The following is an 18853-nucleotide window of genomic DNA, read 5'->3' on the forward strand; positions in this document are numbered from 1 at the left end:
CAGAGTCCTCTATTTCAGCAGTTCATGTCACCATAACAAATAGAAAGAAAACTTGAAAAATCAAGATTCATACTTTGTCCCAGACAAGAGAAGTGAACATTGCAGAGATATAAATTTTTTCCTTCAATCAGTCTATAATTTAAAAACTATCCCATCGTCACTCTCATTAGTGTATTAATGGGAAAAGTGCAAATGATTTTAAGTTTTATCTTTAAGAGTAAATATGTGGGAGCAAAGAAAAAAAAACTAATTATATGGAAGATTATTTAAAGAATTTCTCCAACAATACATTATGAAATAGGTTAACACTGTATGTTTTTTAAGTGAAACACTGGTGAAGGAATAGAGAGGCTGATCAGCATCATAAGGTATATAGTACTGATACATAGTCAATGTCCGAAAGAGGAGATTTTAGTTTAGCAAGGGAAAGAAGTATTAAACTAAGCTGAGTGCTTGTGTTACATTTTACAACAAAATAAACTTCAGATGAATTGAAGATTTAATCTGAGTTATTCAGCAAGTTTATTGTTGAATATTTATTGCATGCCAAGCCCTATTTGGCTATTAGAGATACAACAAATTTTTTCTAAAGACAAAAATTCCTACCCTTGTGGAACTGACAGTCTAGTGGGGAAGAGAGAGATGAGAATGCAATCAAGTAAGTGAAGTGTGTATATCTTATGCAGCATGATCACGGATAAAAACAAAGCCAAGAACAGAGAGTGTTTCCCTGAGAGGAGGGTTTGGGCCTCTGAGTCTGAATGGGAAGGAGATGTTTCAGTAGACCTGAAGAAGACGAGAGACAGTGTGCTCTCACATAAGTAAGGGAATCATAAAAATAATACAAGAAAATCTAGAGGTTATTTCCATAACTTTGGAATGGGGAAAAGCTCTAAAGCATAATACTAAAGGTGGAAGTTGTAGAGGAAAAATGGGCAATTATGACACAAAAACTTAATCAAATTTAAATGGCAATCTGGATAGAAATAGCAATGTAGTGTCACACAAAGGAGATACATATAGGGTGACTGTGTACTTCATTGTCTACACCAGTCACTCTGGGGGACTGGAAGGACAGTGATATTTATACTTACCCCAGCCGAACAGGTATAAAGTTAAACTTTCCTAGATAAACTGAGTTCTTATAAATAAGATGATATCTCAAGAGAGAAGTACAACTCATAAATGACTGTATGCAAGTCACCATAGGAAATTATGAAATTATGTTAGACTTCACTAATAACAAAAGGAAAACAAATTAAGACAGCAATGGTATGTATTTTTGCTCATCTATTTTAAAGATAAAAATAGTGGTGATGCCTCTGATTTTGATGTGCTGGTGGTATGTTTTAAAGGATGTAAATTTGGTGAAGAGCAATTAGGCAAACACATCAAATTTTAAATATCTATTTTATTTATATAACTGCACTTCCAGTTATATTCTTACAGCCTAAGAAAATAATCAGACAAGTGGACGGCCCAGCACGGTCCCCAGTCACAAATCCCCCGATCCATCCCGCGCCCCAGCAGTTATCCACTGGACAACCCCCCTACCCCACTCCTCTGGCCTCTTGGCTGTACTGCCACCTGGTTCCACATTACAAAGGCACAGAGGACACAGGACCACCAGACCACTGTACTGGGTAAGTTGGAGCGATCATCACCTCCCATTGGAACAGGGACTATCTTCAGGGGAAGGGCAGCTGGAACCTGCAATACAACACTGCAGAGTTCAACCCTACAGGAAGCTCAACTTGGGACTTGCAGCCAGAAATCTGCCTGAATCTCATGGGTCTGCAACTGGCTTACTGAGACTCATTGACTTATATCTGCACACTACTACCCATGTTGTCTATTGTGACAGCAGAGACATACCCTGAAGAAGGCCCTTCATTTTCATTTTTATTTTTTATTTTCAAAATGAGTACTATTGGTTTGCTTTTTTTTCTTTTTTCTCCTCTTATCTTTAATTTGTTTTCTTTTCCTACACTTTGCAAATTTTTGTTTTTCTTTCCTTTTATTTTCTTCTTTCTTTTCTCTTTCCTTTCTCTCTCTCATTTACACTTACTCTCTTGCTGTCCCATGTTCTTCATCTCTATTTTTGTTCCTGTTCTGGCCTTCATTTGGATTTCTTTATTTTTCTATTATTCTCTTTTTCCTTCTCTCACCTGTGTCCTCTGGCCTCACTGCTAACCTTCCCCTATCCTTCTACCTATCTATCCCTCCCTCCCCAACTCCTTCTAACTCCCCATACTGAAGGGTAAAGTTGTTATATTAAAGAGTCTATTCACTATAAACATATGTTGAGTTGGTCCTCAATTTTGATTTAATTCACACAGTTAAAGGTGACAGATTAATAACTACCACAAAATGTCATTTTCTAAAATGTATTTGATGCTATGGTGTTGCTGATTGTATCACTTTGGCTAAGGCGTTATTGATCTAGACAGTGATCCTTCCTGGTATAATGAAAATGAGATAGCCTCAGAGTCAATAGACACTCAAAACTTAAAAACCATCTATATCTGGAAGACACCTCTGAGAAGCAATCATTCCATAAGTGTTCTAATTACAAGCAACAAAGATACTTACAATAAGCAATTTCAAAGTATCAACCCAGGAGTTAAAATAAAGACAGTACCAAAAACAAAAATGAGAAGACATTTAAGCACGGCACAAACTCAGACTTCCACCTCACCAAAGGCAAACCCCAGGGGAAATGAGGCGGAAAAGTCCAAAAACCAACCACCTGGACACCCTGAACTGATAGCACAGGAAGTAATAAAACAGATGAATGAGGCTCTAGAAAATTTCAAAGCAGAAATAATCTCCAAAATATCTACAGAGATGGTGAGCGGAGTGAAAGACATGATTAGAGGCACTAGAACAGAAACAGATAAAAAATAGATGAGCTCAGAAGCATGCTGGAAGCCATGAATACCCAGCATAAGAAAGAAATGAAAACCATGATCATCCAACATAAGAAAGAAATGGAATCCATGAAACAGATTCAAACAGATACTCAGGACATTAAAAACTCCACTGAAGGTATCCACAGCAGATTAAGAGAATCTGAAGATAGAATATCAGATATAGAAGACAGGATTGCAGTTAAAGACCATGAAAACAGAGATTTCTTAAAAATAGTAAGAGACCATGAGAAATCAATCCAGCAGCTGCTAGATGATGTGAAGAAGAATAACACAAGATCGATAGGAGCCCAGGAAAAAACAGGAGAAAATACTATTGACATAAAAAAAACTATTCACAGAAGTAATAGTGGAAAACTTCCCAGACAGAGGTAGAGAATTGGACATACAGATAAGTAAAGCATATAGAACTACAACAAGCCATGATAAAAAAAAAAAAAACTACATCTAGATATGTAATAGTCAAGATCCCAGAAACCCAACAGAAGAAAAAAATCCTACAAGCAGTTAGAGAAAAGGAAAAAATCACCTACAAAGGAAAGCCCATTAGAATCACAGTAGACTTCTCAACACAAACCCTCAAGTCAAGGAGAGCCTGAAGTGAAGTATTTCAAGCCCTAAAAGAAGATAAGTTCCAACCTAGACTGTTGTATCCTCCAAAATTATCTTTAAAAATTGATGGGGAAATTAGATATTTCCACAACAAAGAACACCTGAGAAATTTCATGAACACCATACCAGCACTACAAGCAATTCTAAATAATATCCTAGAAAAAAACAACGAAGGTCCCAACTCCATGAGGCCCAACAGAGGGAAACCACCAGGCAAGGTAAAACACTAAAGGGAAAGGGGGAAAAAATAAGAAATAAAAGAGCCAACAAAAGTAAAACATCATGACAAGGATGAATCAATATCTATCAATTATAGCAATCAATATTTTTTGTGTGTGGTTTTTTTGACACCGGGGATCAAACTCGGGACCTTGTGCTTGCAAGGCAGGTGACGAAACCACTGAGCTAAATCCCCACCCCTTAACCATCAATGTTAATGGCCTCAACTCACCAATCAAAAGACATAGACTGGCAGAATGGATTAAGAAGCAAAATCCAACAATATGCTGTATACAAGAAACACACCTAACTCAAAAAGAAATACATAGACTGAAAGTAAAAGAATGGAAAACAGTTCTCCATGCCACAGGAACCCAGAAAAAAAGCAGGGGTAGCAATCTTAGTTGCAGACAAAGTAGATTTCAAACCAAAACTAATTAAGAGAGACAAAGATGGTCACTACATCCTTGTGAAGGGAACAATCCAAGAGGAAGAGATGGCAATCCTAAATATATATGCACCAAATATGAATGCCCCCAACTATACAAAACAAATATTAATGGACATGAAAAACCAAATAAGCACTAACACAACTGTAGTGGGAGACCTCAATACCCAACTATCACAAATAGACAGGTCATCTAGACAAAAAGTTAACAAGGAAATTCTAGAACTGAACCAAGTTATTGAACAAATGGATTTAATAGATGTTTACAGAGTGTTCCACCCCACAAAATCAGAATACACATTCTTTTTGGCTGCACATGGGTCATTCTCCAGAATAGACCACATGCTAGCTCATAGGACATGTCTAAGAAAATGTAAAAGAGTTGAAGTTACTCCCTGTATATTATCAGACCATAGTGCAATAGAATTTGAGATCAATAACATAAGAAACTGCAAAACCCCAACAAACACATGGAAACTGAATAACACCCTCCTGAGCAAACAATGGGTCACAGAAGAAATTAAACAATTTCTACAGGTAAATGATAATGCCAGTACAACATACAGGAATCTATGGGACACAATGAAAGCAGTTCTACATGGGAAATTCATAGCAGTGAATGCCCATATTAGAAAAACAGAGAAAATACAGATAAATAACCTAATGCAAAACCTCAAGCTGTTGGAAAAAGAAGAGCATAACAAATCCAAAGCTTGTACAAGACAGGAAATTATAAAGATCAGAGCAGAAATCAATGCAATGGAGACTAAGAGAACAATACAAAAAAAATCAATGAATCAAAGAGTTGGTTTTTCAAAAGAATAAATAAAATTGATAAACCTTTAGCCAACCTTATCAAAAAAAGGAAGGAAAAGGCACAAATATATGCAATTAAGAATGAAAAAGGTGAAGTCAAAACAGATCCAACAGAAATCCAGAGGATCATCAATACCTGCTTCGAGAACCTGTACTCTAATAAAATGGAAAACACAGAAGAAATGGGCAGATTCCTGGATACATACAAACTGCCAAAGTTAAATGAAGATGATATAGAAATTCTAAGCACCCCAATTACAATGAGTGAAATTGAAAATGTAATAAAACATTTACCAACAAAGAAAAGCCCAGGTCCTGATGCTTCACTGCTGAATTTTACAAGACATTTAAAGAAGAACTAATGCCATTACTCTTTAAACTCATCAAGGAAATTGAAAGGGAAGCAAGGCTTCCAAATTCACTCCTGGAAGCAAGTGTTACTTTGATTCCAAAAACCAGGGAAAGACCCAACCCAAAAAGAGAACTACAGGCCAATCTCAATAACGAACATAGATGTAAAAATCCTCAACAAGATACTGGCAAACAGAATACAAAGGGTTACCAAGAAGATCATACACGCTGACCAAGTCAGATTTATCCCAGGAATGCAAGGATGGTTCAACATTCGTAAATCAATAAATGTAATATACCGTATTAACAGAGTCAAGGACAAAAACCATATGATCATCTCAATAGATGCAGCAAAGGCGTTTGACAAAATCCAACACCCATTCATGATAGAAACCATACAGAAAATTGGACTAGAAGGTCTTTATCTCAACCTGATTAAGGCTATCTATGAAAAACCAACAGCCAACATCATATGAAATGGTCAAAAACTGAAAACTTTCACACTAAAATCAGGAACAAGACAAGGATGCCCACTAGCACCACTCCTGTTCAATATAGTTCTGGAAACATTAGCCACAGCAATTAGAGAAGAGAAAGAAATAAAAGGAATAAAGATAGGAAAAGAAGAAGTTAAACTGTCATTATTTACTGATGATATGATACTTTACATAGAAGACCCAAAAAAACTCTGCCAGAAGACTTCTAGACTTAATTGACAGATTCAGTAGAGCAGCTGGATACAAAGTCAACACTCAAAAAACAATAGCCTTCTTGTACACAAATAACAGACTCACTGAGAGAGAAATTAGGGAAACCCTTCCTTTTATATTAACATCCAAAAAATGAAATATCTAGGAATCAATCTAACAAATGAAGCAAAAGACCTCTACACTAAGAACTACACCACTCTGAAAAAAGAGATCGAAAAGGATACAAGAAAACGGAAAGACAACCCTTGCTCCTGGGTAGGAAGAACCAATATAGTGAAAATGGCCATACTTCCAAAACTACTATATAGATTCAATTCAATGCTGATTGAAATTCCAACAACATACTTCACAGAACTAGAGAAAACAATACAAAAATTCACTTGGAACCAGAAAAGACCTAGAATACCAAAAGCAATTCTAAGCAACAGAGACGTGGCTGGGGGTATCACAATCCCCACCTTGAAACTATACTGCAAAGATACTGTGATAAAAACAGCATGGTTCTGGCAAAAGAACAGACCTGAGGATCAGTGGAATAGATTAGAAGATGCAGAAGCAACTCCAGACATACTCAGCCACCTCACCTTTGACAAAGGAGCCAGCCAACCACCATCATTGGAGGAAAGATAGCCTATTTAATAAATGGTGTTGGAAAAACTGGATTTCAACCTGCCAAAGATTAAAACTACACCCATACCTATCACCATGCACTAAACTAAGATCAAAGTGGATTAAAGATCTAAATATTAAAACAGAAACACTAAACTTGCTGGGAAATAAGTTAGGTAGAACTCTTGAAGACATTGGCATAGGAAAAGACTTTATGAACAAAACATCAGTAGCACAGGAACTAGCAGAAAGAATCAACAACTGGGATCTCATCTTATTAAAAAGTTTCTGCACTGCAAAAGAAACCACCAACAGAGCTAACAGACAACCTACAATGTGGGGAAAAAAATTTTTAGCAACAGTACCTCAGACAAAAGACTACTATCTAGAATACATAAAGAACTGAAAAAAATCAGACCCCCAAATTCAAAGACCCCAAAATGGGTTCAAAAATGGTCAGCTGAAATGAACAGACATTTCTCAGAACAAGAAGTGAAAGCGGCAAATAAATATATGAAATAATGTTCAACATCACTGGTCATTGGAGAGATGCAGATGAAAACAACACTAAGATTCCACCTCACCCCAGAAAAAAATGGCTGCTATCAAAAAATCAACCAATAACAAATGCTGGCAGGGCTGTGGGGAGAAAGGAACCCTTCTCTATTGCTGGTAGGAGTGCAGACTGGTGCAACCACTGTGGAAATCAGTATGGAGTTACCTCAAAGAACTAGGACTGAAAGTCCCATTTGACCCAGCTATTCCGCTGCTCGGTATCTTCCCAAAAGAATTAAAAGAGATTCCACCGCTGGCTCCTAGGGCAGAGGAGGTGAGCCAATCACAGGGCCCAGGAGGAGGCTCCCCACCGCCATTCCACTGCTTGCTCCTAGAGCAGAGGAGGTGATGAGCCGCGCGGGCGCCAGCAGCATGCCCCCACAACCCCGTGGAAATGAGAAGACATGTAAAGAAGCTTCAAAAACAGACTTCCAGATCACCTACAGCAACCCCAAAGGGAAACGAAATGGAACAATCTGATACTCAACCACCTGGACTCCCTGAATGGGCAACAAAAGAGAATCTGGAGGGCCAGGGATTTAGCTCAGTGGTTCCACTGCCTCCCTCCCAAGTGCAAGGACCGAAGTTCTATCCCCAGTACCAAAATTAAAAAAAAAAAAAAGAGGATCTGGAAAAAATGAAATCAGAAATAATTTCTCAGATAACAGCAAAGATTGTGCCCATAGTGTGAGACATGACTAATAAATCTAGAGAGGACACAAATCAAAAAATAGAGGAGCTGAGTAACATGATGGAATCCCAACATAGGAAACAAATGGAATCCATAAAACAGATGCAAACAGATTTCCAGGAGATTACAAACCCCACTGAAAGTCTACACAGCAGAATGAGCACATGTGAGGACAGAATTTCAGATATAGAAGATAAGATTGCAATCAGTGAGCAGGAAAAGAAAAATTGCTTTAAAATTGTAAGGGACCATGAGAAAGCAATCCAGCAGCTGCTAGACGATGCAAAAAAGAATAACATAAGACTGATTGGAGTCAATGAAGAAACAGGAGAGAGTGCAGATGACATAAAAATATCTGTTCACAGAAGTGATGGCAGAAAACTTCCCAAGCAGGGGGAAAGAACTTGACATACAGATAAGTGAGGCATATAGGACTCCAACTAGCCTTGAACAAAAAAAATCTACACATAGGCATATAATTGTTAGGATTCCAGAAACCCAACAGAAGGACAAATTTCTACAAGCAGTGAGAGGAAAGAAACAAGTCATACACAAAGGAAAGCCCATCAGAATCACAGCTTGCATTGAGACTTCTCAATGCAAACCCTCAAGGCAAGAAGAGCTTGGAGCAATGTATTTCAAGCCCTAAAGGAAAACAACCTCCAACCCAGATTGATGTATCCTCCAAAACTATCTTTCAAAATTGATGGAGAAATAAGATACTTTCATGATAAAGAGAACCTTAGGAATTTCATGAACACCAAACCAGCACTCCAAAAAATTTTAGACAATATCCTAGGAAAAGACAATGAGGATCACAACCCCAGGAAGCCCAGCAGAATGAATCCATTGGGCATGACAAATTAAATGCAAAGGGGGAGAATCCAACAAAAAGAAAAAGTCATGACAAGGCTTTTAAAACTTTTAACTTCATCTCCCTAATGAGTGTATAATTCAATCTTGTTATTGTACTGATTAGTATTTTTCTGATTCTAGAGTTGCACACCTTTCCTTGTGCTGTACTGGCTATTTATCATCTTCTTATGTCTTCTTTTTTATTGAGTTGTCTATTAATGAGCTGTGAGAGTTCTTTATATATTCTGGTCATAGGTTATATGCATTGTAAATATGGTCTGTTTAAGGACTACTTTTCATTTTAACGATGTCATTTAAAGTTCTAAGTTTTGATAGACTCTCATTTATCAATTTTTTCTTTTATACATTATGTATTTTGTATCCTAGGAAGTTCTTGCCTACCCTAAATTCATAAACATTTTCCCTTATAATTTCTTCTTAAAGTTTTATACTTTTAGGCTTTCGTATTTAGGTTCATAGATCCCTTCAAATTATTTTTATGTATGGAAATAAAGGGTTGAGGTTAATTTTTTATATACAGATACCAGGTATTCTAGTGCCATTTGCTGAAAATACTATCTTTTCCTTGGCTCTTGAATTGAGTTTATATTCTATAAAATGTTAATGTTAAATAATCTTTCAAAACTCAGTGGACCATATATGTGTGGTTCTATTTCTAGATTCTCTGTTTTATTCCAGTGATCTATATGTCTTTCCTTATACCAACACTGCCTTGATTACTGTAGCTTTAGAGGAAGTCTTAAAATTAGGTACTAAACATCTTCCAATACTGCTTTTTTTTTGTTTTTACTTTTCTAGGTCCTTTGTACTCCTACTTAACTTTTAAATTTCAATATCCAATTCTTCATTTATATCAAGTATACACAGACCTGAGTTTTTATATATACCTTGTGTTTTCTAATCCTGCTAAATTCAAATACAAGTTCTAGGGACTCCTAGAGATTTCTTAGTATTTTCTCTGTAGATGATCATTTCATCTACATACAAAGATTTTGCTTCTACCTTGCCAATCCTATGCTAATTGTTTATTTTTATTGCCAGACTATTTTGGTTTAGGCCTATGTTTCAAAGTTTAATGGACAGATGAAGAGTAAGCATAGCTGCCCTTGTTCCCCACCTTAAGGAGAAAGCATTGTATCTTCTCCATTCATATAAGGCATTTTTGCTGGAAGTATGGAGTACATGTCTTTAATCTGTTGAGAAGGTTCTGTTCTACTTCTAGTCTCCTGATAGCTTTTACTATGAACAGCTGTAGAATTTAGTCCAATACTTTTTCTCCAACTAGTGACAGGATCATTTGGCTTTCTCCTTTCCTCTGTTAAAATGATTACTTTTGGGGGTGGACCTTCCAATGTTGAACCAACACTGCCATCCCTATAATAAAACCACTTTCTACATCTTGCCAGATATGACTTCTAATAGTTTGTTTTGTTAAACAAATTCCTATCTCTGTTCATACTTTTTTCTTCTATTATCTTTATCCAGTTTTAGGATTAGCACAATGTTGATTTCCTAAAATGAGGGGAGAAGTGTTCCTTCTTTTTTCTGCTTTAAATGTTTGATATAATTTATCAGTTAAAATGGATATGAGCCTGTTGTCATATAGGTAGGTTTTCAAGCTAGGAATATACTTTCTTTAATAGGTGCTATTCAAATTTTATATTTCCTCCAGAGTTATTTTCATGAATTTGTCTTCCAAGGTACTTCTTACAAGTTGTCAAATTTATTTCAAAACAGATTTTTGTAATATGCTTTCTATACCCTTTTAAATTCTGTAAAATCTGTGATAGTGTCTCCTAGATCTTGATATTGTAATTTTAAAAATGTATAATTGATATTGTATAATAGGAAGTAAAGGTCTAAAGGAGCAGGGGAAGTGGGAGGGGTAGGGGAAAGGAAAGAAGGGAAAAGGAAAAATATGAGAAAAGGAAAAAAATGGAAACAAGGTCTTTGCAAATAGGGAAGGGTGGAAGCGTGAAGGGAGGGCAGGGGAAGGGGAAAAAAATAAGAACCAAGATACTCATGTAATGGTACAAGATTCCAATGATGAATGTAACTGTATTTTATACCTAAAATGTACCAATAAACCTAATGTGGAAAAAAAAAAGAATTAAAAGAATCATACCACAGCGATATATGTGCACTCATGTAGCACAGTTTGTAATAGCTAAAGCTTGGAAGCAGCTGCAGTGCCCATCAACTAGAAACTGGATAAAGAAGATGTGGTATTTTTTGTAAAATGGAGTACTACTCAGCCATAAAGAATGAGAAACTAGAGTCACTTATAGCTAAATGGATGCATATCGAGGCCATACTCTTAAGTGAAATAAATAGGACACACGTGTAAATACCGAATAGTTTCTCTAGTGTGAGAAACTGATAGCATAAATAAGGGTTAAAATGATTAAAATGAATAATTGATAATTTGAAATATTAAAAAAGGTCCAAAGACATAGGGGTGAAGGGAGGAGAAGGGGAAAGGAAAGAAGGGAAAGAAAAAATTATGAGAAAAGAAAAAATGGAAATGAAGTCTATGTAAATAGGGAAAGGTGGAGGGGGTGAAGGGCACACAGGTAATGGGGCAAAAATAAGAATTAAGATACATCATGTTCAGGTACAAGCACCCAATGGTAAATGTAAATGTATTGTATACCTAAAATGTACCAATAAAAGAATAAAAAAAAGAAAAGAATCAGACAAATGTGCAAAGCTCTAGTATCAGGTTATTCAAAGTATGGCTTTTAGCAATGGCAAAACAATTGGAAACATCCCAAGTGTTCGTTAGTAGGGATTAATTTAAACAAATTGTTATGTATTCATGCCATAAAATACCATGCAGCTATATTTTTCAAAGTAATGGTAGCTGTTGCAAAAAGAAATCACACAACCAACATGTCCACATGATAGGAGTTTAATTATCTTTCATATTAAGTACAAAATGAACTCTCTCCAATCTCTTTCATCTCTGCTTGAAAATTAGCCAGGTCTTGCTTCTGCCTATCTCTTTTCTTATAAAACTTAGCTCAAATGAGATGAGAGTAGCCATCACATAATCATACTGATTCTCCAACAGTTTCCCTGAGTTAATAGTCTAAGTCCAGACATGGTCAACATTGAAAGCAACAGTTTGACTAAATGTTTTGCCAATACAGAACAAGAAACTCAGCCTTTGAGACTGCCGGTTTCTCTGCCACCTGCCTTTGCCAAATGACATACATTTAAACTTTTGGTTATGGAAGCACTCTACTTCAAAATGCCAGTTTCTTTAAAAGTTAAAATAATGCTAGTTGCTGCTGTAGAGAACACTAAAAAGGAGTAATAACTCAATGAAAGAAAGTTACTTTCCCTCACATAAGTTTAACCCATTTTTCTAAAGTGGTGGCCAGTGCTCCTCTAAGCAGTATTTCAGGAGCACATAAGCCTTTCAAGCTTGTGGTTCCTTCACCCCAGGCTTCATGGTCATGGTCATCAGCAGAAAAACAGGAGAGAGAGAGAAAGTATATGTTCCTCTTGGTCATCTCAACCTGGAAGTAACCTGCACACTTCTTTGCAGGTTCATGTTGATTGTCAACTTGGATGGATGGAAGAGACTCCTGGAGACAGTATTGGATTGTGAGGGTTCTAACCTGATCAATGGGGAAACCCATTTATAGCTTCATAGCTGCATGGGCTATTATGAGGTGGGGCACAGTTGGAAGAAGTAGGTGACAGGAACGTGATCTTAGGCACTAGCTGCATATGATTGAAAAATACAGTGAATCCCTTTTCAAAAACAATTTCTATACAATAAAAGATATATTGCTATGAATCTCCTTCAAAATATTCAACCTTTCTCCCAACACATTTATCCCATCATTCTGGCCACTTTTGCAGTTCTGGAAGTACTCTTTCTTGAGCATCTTTAATTCCGCTGTCCTGGCTGCCTGGATATCCTGAATCTATTCAAAACCTTTGTCTTTCATGGTCATTTTGACTTTGGAGAAGAGCCACTGGTCACATGATGCCAGATCCGGTGAATAAGGTGGATGAGGATGCACTGTCATATTTTTGCAACCCTGCCTTCCCATAGGATGGCACTATTATATTTATTTATACAGTAGTATCCTGAGAGGAAATCTGGTTCCTTCAAATTAACACGTTATTAAGATAATATTAAATATATAATTATAGTTATTCTTGAACGCATATGCAGAGAGAGAGAGAGGTTTTGAACCAATACTGATGGTAGTATGTATATGGTTAGACAGAAAATGCCTTGTTCGATCTTTTTAATTTATTGTATTGTTTTCCACAATGAGGCAGTATTAATTCTGTAATACGAATAGATAAAAACAGTGAAAGCTGTTTTAAGAATATATTTTTGCTAGTCCCTTTTGCTAGTCCCTTCTGAGTGGGAGAAATTCCTCTACTTTCACATTCCCTTTCCAGGTGGGAATCAGTGGTGCCAGCCATTGGATAGCAGGAGGGCACAGGTATCTCTGAGACTCCTGAGTGGTGCTTGCAGCCAGCCCTGGCATCCAGTGGGGAGGTTTGGAGAAAAGGTGAGGTTAGCATCCCCTTTGTTTCACTCTGGCATCCTACCCTTTAGGCCAGATCACATGGCACTAGGATCTATATTCCCCAGGGAAATGGTCTCTTGAATTCAAAGTCAGAGAGGAGAGGAAGGCAAAGGTGACAAGAAGCAGAGCTGAAATTTCTAAGAGGAAATGCCTCATGGAGCCTACAGAGAGAAAGAGAGTGAGAACTATGTATTTTAAGGTTGTTCCAAATCAAATTCATTTTCTCTTCTAGGTCCATATAATAATTACTTATTTCTGAGAAAAAGAATTCTAGAATATTCCTGAGGAAGCCCAATATAGGCAACCAGGTAGTTGTTTCCTTACAAGATAATTGCTTTCTTTAGCTCAAGCTAGTGAGTTCTTGCGTGCAAGCTCTGAGGAAGAGTAAGATAGGAGTGCAGTGAATTTGCTCAGTAAAAGGAGATATATTGCATCCTTGCTTTCTTCATAGCCCTGGCATTTGGGTCAGAATCTAGTGGACCATGGGTACCAATCAGCACACAAGGGTCGCATTCAGGATCCTGACCAAGAAACCATCTCTACCCCAAATAAGAATTTGTAATTATGAAGCATTGAATCGGAAGTAAGTTGTGATCATGTGTAAGAAGTCACATGATGGTGTGGGAAGTGGGGTCTTTCAAAGGCCTATGACAGGACACTCCAAAGTGTCAAATACCCTCCCCCTGCCGTCTTTGCTCCAGCCATATGATAACTGACTTGTGAACCTATAATTCAAGATTTTGTGTCATGGAAGTGCAGAGATGGTTATAAACCCATATGTCAGGGCTTCTCCTCTGAATTCCCACACATGTTCACTGAATTCACTCTCAGTCTATCAGCCTACTGGGCTGTTTGGCTCAAGTAAAGGTGTGTACTAATTACTCACTGTGACTTAAAGGAAATGGCTCAATGCTGCTTCTGCAGCTGAGTCATGGTCTACTTCATTGCTATGCAAGAAATAGTTTCAGAACCACATGTTTGTCCTGATCAGGATAGACTATCTACCCAAAACTTCAGAGGCCCATTCTGCCAAACATTTCTTTTGCACTCAGGCAAACTCTGCTGGGGTTTGGGCAACCTTCCAAGGCAACTATTCTCCATACAGTGACTCAGTGATCCAAGCTGCTTTGATCTTCTGGCTCTGCCAGGGCAGCATGAGTGCTCCATGATCCCCAGAGCAGGGAAGGGACTGCTTGGAGAATCCATGCCTACTTTTCTATGCATTAGTCTATAGTGACACATGTCACTTCTAACAGCAATCCATTGACTGGGACACATCCCATGCCCCAGCTTAACTAATGAGGGTGTGAGAAATGTAGCTGAGCCCTTTGAATATTTTGGAGCATTGTTATCTCTGACCTTCCTTTACCTTTCCTTTCCTCTTCCCAAGAAGACATTAGATCGGACACATGTAATATAGAGCACTTGTACTGGGTTGAATTCCTGCTGGCATCTCCAAGATGGCCTGGTTTCTGTCCTGGGAACATTTGTGATGTGTGCTCATTCACTACCCCACAAGAATACACTTGGTCCTCCATATCTTCAGGCTCTGCATCTGCAAATTCAACCAGGTTGAAAGTCTTTAAAAAATAAGGTCTTGAAAGTCTTTAAAAAAAAATTAAAAAATTGTGTCTGTATTGAACATGTACAGGCCTTTTTCTGGTTCTTGATCTTTAAACAATACAGTATAAAAACTACTTCCAGAGTAGTTACATTGTATTAGGCATCATAAACACTTGAGGGGTGATTGAGAGTATACAGAAAGATGTGTGTAAGTTATACAGAAATTCTCTGCCTTGAAACATGGTACCTTGAAGGTCCATGGCCCAGGTCAACCCCATAAACAAGTGTCTAACATAGGGACACCTTCTCCTCACTCCACAGCATTGAGTCACTACCCTGTGCCAGGCAGGGTAGAATGACAGAATTTCTGTCTTCACATTATTGTTAATCTAGTAAGAAAAACAGACAAATTGAGGTGGAATTAGTCTTCTACCTAGAGTAATAAACAGAATGAAGGGTGCTAAGGGAGAGTTAGGAAAGATAAACTAACTCATGTTAGCAAACCCAGGAAAGTTTCCAAGAGACAGAGACATTTGAACTAGATGAGAAAGCTGTAATGAGTGAAGAGCAGTGAAAAGGAACTGAAAGCAGATCCTCAGTTTTTCTGGAGCTAGAAGCCAGTGGGGTGGGATGGGCTGAGCTGTGGACAAGGACATTAGTAGGAAGGCTGGAGAATGGGTGATGGTCTAACATAAAGATCCACCTGGCACTTCCCCAATAAGACCTTCCTGTACCTGACCAATGTGGCCCTAGAATGTGGAAATATGGATCTTCTTGGGAACTCGTGGGCTTGATTCCCCCACTGCTGGCATCTCCTTAAATGCAGCCTGGGCTCAGAACCCCAAAGAACAGTGAAGAGTTCATTTGCTTCCTCTGGTCTGGAGCCAGCTGGCAAAGTACAGAGCAAGTAAAATCAATGCCTTGCAACTTGCCACGGGTCACCTCAACAGTCCAAAGTCCCTTCCATCTGCATGCACGACTGTCCTCAGCGTCACATGCAGTGTCCCCTTGGCCACCTCCCATCCTGTGCTCAGCTCTTGCCCAGGGAGGGGAACCCAGGAGCCAGCAGCCGGCCAGACTTCTCACCTCTGCATTCTCCTGGACTTCATAACCCGTTGGCTCCCATGATGCCCCAGCCTGGGCTTTCAGGGCTTGGCAAGGAGGTGGAATTAAATACATGGCAGATGTGCTCAGGGTCAAGGGGCTTTTGCTTTTGCTGATTTGCAGTTTCCCTGACAGTCTTACTCTCTCCAGGTCCTCTGACTGGTTCCCATCCCATCACACTAAGGGATCTCGAGGTCTGCATTTCATTCTGATCATATGACCAAACCCAGCAAGCCTGGTGGTGTCAGGGGCCCAGGAGCTACAAAAGATAGAATACAATGGCATCAGTGGCTGGTGACAGGAGAAACCAGTCACTGGGGAGTTTATCTCGGGAGGTGACAGGCAGGGATATTATCAGCTTTGTTCATGCCCAGAGGAATAGATGTGTCTGTTACCAGTCCTAGGAGCCTGGACACTATCATAATCAATGCTATGCCACCTAGCAACAATGGCTGCGACCCTGAGATGAATTGTTTGAGGAATAGGAAATATCAGAGTGACTTTTAAATAGCTGTTCCTTTCAGCCTCCTGTTTTTCAACTGGGCAACCATTCTCAGCTTAAATGCCACTCTCTGTCCCCTTAGGGGGTATGAACTTAGGTTTCTATGTGTCTGGAAAAGCATATGCTTCCTTGCCAGCCTTAAACCACATCATCAATTTGATATGATGGAAAATGACTACTATGTTTGCATATAGTAATTCTGCATAAAGGTGAGGGGTGGGGGGTCTTTGACTATCTTTAAAAACCACTCCTCGGCTCCTGTCCTGTGATGGCAGGGACATGGTTGTAGCAGGAAACGATGCTCTGTAATGCATTTGTCTTCTACCTGTGTTATAGTTAAAATGGGAAAATATTAGTGTGGCAAAGTATTGTCTTTTCTCTATTCTATTGGGCAAGAAACACTTTTTAACAAGGCAGTTCTGGCCAATGTCAAGGAAGGAATATTCCCAGGCTAAATAAAGATCCCCCAAAGACGTGCATATCTAATGTGTAGGGCCTATGAATGTTAACCTTGTATGGCAAAAAGGCCTTGGCAGATGTGATTAAATCAAGGATCTCAAAATAGTTATTATCTGAGTGGCATCTGAATGTCATCACAGTTATCTTTATAAGAAAGAACAGAAGGATATTTGACTGCAAAACAGGGGAAGGTAATGTGATCATAGAAGCAGAGATTGGAGTGGTACAGCCACAAGCCAAGGAATGGAGCAGCCCCAAGAAATTAGAAAAGGCAAGGAAGAAATCCTTCCCTAGTATCTCTGGAAGGCAGGAGGCAGCCCTCCTGATACCTCAACTTTAACCTGATAAAATTAATTTCACATGTCTGACCTCTAGAATTGTAAGCAAATACACTTGGCTTGTCTTAATCCACTTGGTTGTATTAAGTTTTTAGAGCAGCCTTAGGAAACTAATACACCACATCACACCTATGAGGCCTACATTTAGCACAAATCCTTGATATGGAATTATATCCCATATTTTTAATGGGCTATATTTTTTATTGAAATGGACACATGAATGGCTATCCATCAGATGTGTGCCATTATAAAGGTGAAGACAATCTTCTTGGTTTGTTTATGACCAAGTTGGTTTTTTGCTTGTTTTTTAAAGCAATGATGGCAAATGAGCCTCGTGGAATTCAGGAACTCCCATTTGTGCAACAGAAAAGGTTCCAGTTAGAGCCACTCCTGGAGCTTTGGCTAATCAGATGGAGGATTGGGTCAGGCGCCCCCTGTCTGCTGCTGAGGAAGCGAGCCCTGAGCATAATTTGGGGGAAAGGAGTCTTGCAGCTGCCCTCAGTGCCCTCCTGAGGCTGAGCAGGATGCCCATTTCCCTGCTGCCACATATATTCCTGAAATGACTCCTTGTTGTGATATTTTCATCTTCAACTCAGAACTGCCCTCAGAGTTCACTGAAATCTGATGTGTCTTTGTAAACACGTTGGGAGTGGGACATGCTCTGTGATTTGCCTTCGGCCCTCTGCACCCTAGGGATATTCTTGGATCTTCCATCCTTGGACTGCATACAATTGCTTGAGTTACGTAGGAGCAGGAGAATTTGCAAAGTTATCAACAAAAGCATAGGGTCAGAGAGGAAAAATGCAGCAGAGACAGGGAACATCGGGAATGTGATCTCACTGGATCCTTGCAATCCCCATACATTGAGCCTCATATCTCAAATTCACAGAGCTGCAGAGGAGTGCAGAAATTTAAGTTTCTTGCTCGAAGTCACCCACTTTAGTGGCAGACCTTCACTCCAAGCCCAGACTGGATTGAGTCCAAGCCTCTTGTTTTTCACGACATGAATTTGAAGGCAGCACAGGTTCCTGAACAAAATGTCCTGGGCATTCCCACCTCCCCAGAGAGGGGGGGAAATCCATTCAGGACAGTGCTCCCTAGTGGCCAGAGACCAAAGAGTCCTGTTTTGAAGCCGAAGCTTTTCTTTCAAACTCTGCTCTCTGCCCAGCTCACTCCCGGAGAATGGTCTTGGCACACAGGGCTGTGTGGCCTCTCGAGGGGCTGTCCATGTGGTTTTGCCCCAGAGATACGCCATTTCCAGCAGCCGTCCTGGAGCTTCACTCCTGCTCCTTTTCTCCTTCCTGCCTCCAGTTGTCCCCCAGCTCAGCCTTACTCTCCCCTGCTCTGACAGAGCTCTGAGCTCCAAAAGTGAGCAGCAGAATGAATTCAGTTTCTCTTGAGGGGAAAAAAGTGTTTTTCATCACATTGATCATCATGATCACACTGAGAATGAATGACTGAAGATGAATGTCCAAGGATCTCTCAAAAATTGGTCAGCAGTGGTGGGGGAA

Source organism: Heterocephalus glaber, unplaced genomic scaffold (genome assembly GCF_053883595.1).
Source record: "Heterocephalus glaber isolate CG9 unplaced genomic scaffold, H.glaber_assembly_v1.0 deba00000331, whole genome shotgun sequence".
In the NCBI taxonomy this organism is placed as follows: Eukaryota; Metazoa; Chordata; class Mammalia; order Rodentia; family Bathyergidae; genus Heterocephalus; species Heterocephalus glaber.